Source organism: Theobroma cacao, chromosome 1 (genome assembly GCF_000208745.1).
Source record: "Theobroma cacao cultivar B97-61/B2 chromosome 1, Criollo_cocoa_genome_V2, whole genome shotgun sequence".
NCBI lineage: Eukaryota > Viridiplantae > Streptophyta > Magnoliopsida > Malvales > Malvaceae > Theobroma > Theobroma cacao.
In genome coordinates, this window is record NC_030850.1 from 29572881 (window position 1) to 29578880 (window position 6000).

The following is a 6000-nucleotide window of genomic DNA, read 5'->3' on the forward strand; positions in this document are numbered from 1 at the left end:
TGCCTCAAACGTTCAGAAGGATCGTTTATGGTATAACATTTACAGATTCGCGTGGGTGATATAGGTACTATCACGTAACATTTTTCATTTTCTTTTTGACATAATAATTTATGGTTGCACTCATTTATCATTTACAGTCTGATAATGGTTACATTTGACTTGTAGTTCTAGGCAATGAAGGTAATTCCGACCTTGCGAAAGATAGTTGCCCCTTTTGCTCCGAAGGACAACGTCTACCCACGCATGTGCAAATGGCAATGCAACCAGAAGCCAATAGATTTCTACAAGGCAGTTGAGATGTTGGAGTCATCTCAGCAGGTGAGTGAACAACTACTAATTTTTGCTATGAATTTGTATAATAATTTTCCCTAAAATTTAATCACAATCCCTATTTTACAGTTATAGGCAGTCGAGACCTTGGAGCTCACCTCGAATGAGGCTAGCCGGGAGTATTTTGTGGACATCGATGTCTCGTTATCTGAGGGCCACCAATATATGCCAATAAGGCACATGGAGGATTTGGCGGACTAGGGCTTAGGTGCGAGGGAAAAAAGGAGAAACTTGAAGCAGAAAATAGCCACTGGTGCCATGAAGCAGAGGCGCATCGCTGCTCTGGAGTCGATGAGCTGTCGAACCCCGAGTTGAGGAAGGAAGGTGACGACCATGGCAATAGCAGTGAAGAGCCAGTAAGGATGGTTCTAACGGTTTGTGTTCAACAATTTCATATGTGATTATCGAATAACATATCTGTGTTTATAGTTGGACCATGCGACACAACTTCATAACCACCGAGAGGTCCTTCTCAGACTCATAGTGCTAACGACCCGTCGATAAGATCGGTTATAACAGTTTGTGTTCAACAATTCCATATGTGATTATCGAATAACATATCTGTATTTGCAGTTGGACCATGTGACAACAGCTCCTCAACCACCAAGAGGTCCTCCTCAGACGCATAGTGCTAACGACTCGTTGGTAAGATCGATTCTAACGGTTTCTGTTCAACATTTCCACATATGTTTATAGAGTAACACAGTAATTTCTGTTATTGTAGTTGAGAAAATGGACGATAGCTCTTCAACCACCGATCAATCCTACTCAACTGCATAGTGGTAACAAGCCACTGGTAAGGATATTAAAGTTCTAACGGTTAATGTTCAACAATTCTGTATATGATTATTGAATAACATAGTAATATATGTTATTGCAGTTGACCTATTTGACAAGAGTTAATGACGGAGTAATCACAAAGCGTCAGCTGTGACGGACCATGCACCGGTATAAAAAAGACATGTTGGAGCTAAAGGCTTCAATTCAGTCATATACTTTGGCAATGCAGACATTTGAGGACCGTATCATTGCTCGGATTCTAGATGACCTAATCACAAGTACGTTATTCTATCTTCACTCATATATTGGTTGTTTACGTTTAGTAGGTGTAGTTCTATTTTTTGTTCTCGATTTATGGTTTGTGGTATTTTATGAGCTAACGGGTTTTCCCATTTGTCTCGTTTTGTAGGGTGGACCTTCATCTCACGAAGCTGGTGAGGACCATGATGATGCTGATGATGGGTAGTATGATGAACCTAGTGTTCACATTCACGATGACGTTGTTGGTACTAACGGAGACCCTATTCTTGAGGTCGATCCAGATGATGCAGTGGTAAGGGATGCGACCTTTCAATCAGATGATGCTGAAAAAAACCCTGTTCTTGAGGTCGATTCGGTTATCAATGCATCTGTGAGAAGGAAGGGGACCTTTACTCAGTTGTGGCTGAAGGAGAGCATCTTTCTTAAGTCGATGCATTAGTCGAGGCAGCAGTAAAAGGGGACCATCTTCCTCAAAGCACTCTTGAAGCCAGTAGGTCACGGTTGTCGTCACTAGAGTCATTTGATGTCCATCATCGTGCAACACAAATTTCAGACTCAACTAAGCGGGCACGGTTGAAAATGGCGAGCAAATACAGGGCAAACCCGTATGTCGACCCCTCATTGAGCTGTCGAAATGTAAAGAGCACAACGGTTGAAGCGTATGAAGCTTTCAAGAAAGACGAGTGTGCGAGGTAAGCTCATAAATAACATTGCAAATATTATTTTTTAATGAAACATTAATCCACTAAGGCTTATGAAATTCATTCTGTTATATATGCAAGCGTAACGTTGGGATCTTAGGGGATTAAGGGACTGATTTTTTCACAACATTAGAGGATCCCAAAGAAGAAATGACAAGTGAACAAATAGACGCATGCCTCAACGTACTCTGTAAGCGAGTGACAGAGCCAAAGTCGAAACTGTACAATACCCATGCATGCGTGGTTGCAACGATATTCTTCGTAAGTTTATTTGAAAAATTTTCAATTCTGTAAATACTAAGTTTTTGATTGCATTAAGTGTAAGCTAACATATACATGTTTCACAAGACACTATCCATATGCTACACACGACATTTTCAACTGAAGATACTCGGGCCACTATGGAAATTTCGGATGAGTTGCTGGGGTAGTGAAGGGTGAGAGGTTGACATACGACAAAAAATGTGAAGATGTCGATTTCATCCTCGTGCCTGGCAATATGGGTGGGCATTGGGTGGTTGCAAAGATTGACTTGGTGAGGTGGACGATCAAAGTGGTGGACTCCGCAAGAACTTTGGATGCTAAGGATAACAGAGTGCGTATGGCTCAGATGACACCTTTTACGACAATGATGCCAATCATCTGCCATCAAGCCGGTTATTTCAACAGAACACATCGAAAGACATGGGATTTGACGTCGATGTCATTAGAAATTCATTTGCCAAAAGCTAAAGTACATCGACAAAATGATAGTATCAGTTGCGGTATGTTCATGATAGGGTACATTAACGATATTTTACAATCGGAACAGATCAGACTTAAGCAGAATATGATTGCAAATATGCGTCCCCAATACACTTTAGAAATTTTTTTCAACAGTTGTTAGAGCGAAACCTTTACATATCGACCCTTGTTTGTACATTTTTTTTGTATATACAATTAATTTTATTAATTTTAATATTCGTACATTTTATACATTAATTTCTTAATTCAAACACAGTGCTTATAAATCTCAAAAGCTTATGTAAATTTAGTTTAAATTAATATTGCAACCACGTGGCGTGTCACCCCATTGGGGCATGGGGTGTCACCCCTGAATACTGCAACAAGTTAGCGTGTCACGCCATGTATCTGCTTCCACTCGGCATGTCACCCCACAATACTGCAACAAGTCAACGTGTCATGCCACGTATCTGCTTCCACTCAGCGTGTCACCCCACAATACTGCAACCAGTCAGCGTGTCACGCTATAAATCTGTTTCCACTCAATGTGTCACCACAAGATGTCATTGACATCTACCAATTACAACCTAATCTTAACCCCAACACCTTCTGATGGGAACTGCCACGTGGCGTTTCTTTTATTAGCTTAGCATTAATATATGTTTTCATTCATTTTCGTCCTTATATTTAAAACCCTAAAATAAAAAATTAAATAAACATATTCCTTTCACTTATTTGACTTTAGCTCAAGTAAAAAACTAAGTTAAATAACCAATTTCAAATTTGTTTACTATTAGAAATACAAGAAGAAAGAAATTATTTAGTCATTTTATATTATTTTTGTAAAAATGATAATTTAATTTTTGTAAAAATGATAATTTAATTTATTAATTAATTTACATATTCTACATTCAAATAATCAAGTAAAAAAATATTTATATATATTATCAATACCCTAAATCTTTTACACTTAAATATTTGACTTATTAATAAGCATATCCCATAAGCTATCAATAATAAATAATAATCTATTCAAACAGTATAAGGACTTCGCAAGTCTATTCAGTATTCAAAACTACGAACAAAATGAAATGAATAATCAAATAATATATCTACAAAATTAATAAAAAAATAAAGACTCATCTACAGAAGGAAACTAACAAACACAAAATCCAAATCCGAATATGAATGAATGTAAGATACTGTAAGAGCAAATTGTGGCAAAGGTATTGCATATGGGTTACACAGTTAGTTAGGCCGACCAGCTGTCTTCATCCATAAGACAATCAACGTTTTTAGACATTATCCTTCGTATTGGACAGTTGTTACGTGTGTGACCTGTTTGTCTACAACTTGAACATGCTTTCGATTGACGCACTCATGGAGGCGCCAATTGACTTAGAGATGGTGCCGAATTTGTGGATGAAACTGTAAATGGGTATGGGCAATTCTGTTTGTTATGCCTGTACCTCTTGTATTGCGAACATCTCCATGCTCGACTGCCTTCACCGGTCAATAGAATCCTTCTCCTCCTACGTCTTCCCGCTTGGCCTTGCAAAGGTGGTGGTAAGACGACAATTTGTTTCACATAAGGGGGGATGTCCCACTCACTAGGATGCCCTACCAGGTGAATGAACCCCGCATAACCTTCCACCAAAACGGTTGTCTTGTAGTAGTCAGCACAGAATTCAATTGCTTCACATTTACATTTACTGAAAAATACAATGAACTCAATGTTCAAGCACAATGTAAATACTATGTCAATTAAGGTTCAAATAAGAAATAAAGATATTTTGACCTTATTGCTACAATGGCATGGCTGAATTGCAGTAAATCTGTTTGGAACTCACAACATGAACACGTCTTCTTGGACAAGTTTAAAAGTTTGTCCATCTTATTGTCTTTAACTTCGAACTCCACTCGATTGATAGATTTAACCACAAAGTGATGTGCATCATTGAACCGTTTGCTCAACTGCCTGGTAACCCAAGGGCTGAGGTGTAAAACCCGACCCTATAAACACATGTCATGACATACATGCACTGAGTAACATGTTATTATGCTAGGAAAGTCCTAAGAACAGACGAAATCCGGTATCGTATCTAACGGTACACTTGAATTGATTTAATCTTGAACTAGTTCAAATAGGAATCGTATGATGAAATTTAAAATTTTATAGTCAAGGAATGACTAAAAATGATTGTTCAGAGTTCGAGGGTTCATTAGGGGTAAAATTAAAAATTTTGACGTTCAGGGGCAAAATCGTCATTTTACCACCTAAGATAATAATTTGATAATGGAGTGAAATTTTTGACCAAGATTAACTATTTGGAGTATAATTTAATGATAGGAAGTGAAAAATTTTAATTCTTGTGATTTCTGGAGTGTAGGGGTAAAATCGTAATTTTGCCACTCGCGGACAAAATTTGAGATTTTGAGAGAATTTAGATCAAATTTGAAAAATTGGAGAATGGTATGAGTATAAGGGATGAAAAATATGTCAATGGGCAATTTTTCAGTTTTTGGGGTAAAAAATGTAATTTTTGACTTTTACGGGGGCAAAAGTGTAAATTTCAAAAAATTACTCCACTGAGACTTTGGATAAGTCTGAGAATTTTATCTAAGCTATGGATATGTGGGACAAGTGTATGGTGAAAATTTGAAAACAAATGGATGAACTTTTAAAAATGGGCAAATGGGAAAGTGACACGTGGCATTTTTTTAATGATATAATATTATTTTAATGAAAAGTCAGCCCATTTAAACCCCATTTTAAGTGCTGGCCCGCCATAATGAAGAACAAGAGAGGAAATAGAGAGGAAAGGAAGAAAAAAAGAAAAACCAAAGAGAAACAAGAAAATTCAAAGGAGAATTCGTATTTTTCGCTCGTTTACGCGTCTAACGGTAAGATTTTTCGACTTTAGCTTGATTTCTACCTTTCTTATGCCTTTGTTTCCATTTAGTATGCTTGAGGAGAGAGATCTAAAAGTGACATCAAGGGCTGGATGAAATTCTAGGGGGGAGATTTTGAAATTTTTAGGTTTTGATTTTTAGTTAAATTGGTAGTTTTAGTTAGTTAAATGTGTTTAGAAATTAAATTGGACAAGAAAGCATTAAATTTTCACAATACCCACCCTTGGTTGAATCTGCAATGAGGTACAATGATGATGATCTGATTTTTATTCTAAGAGAAATGAAGAGAAAA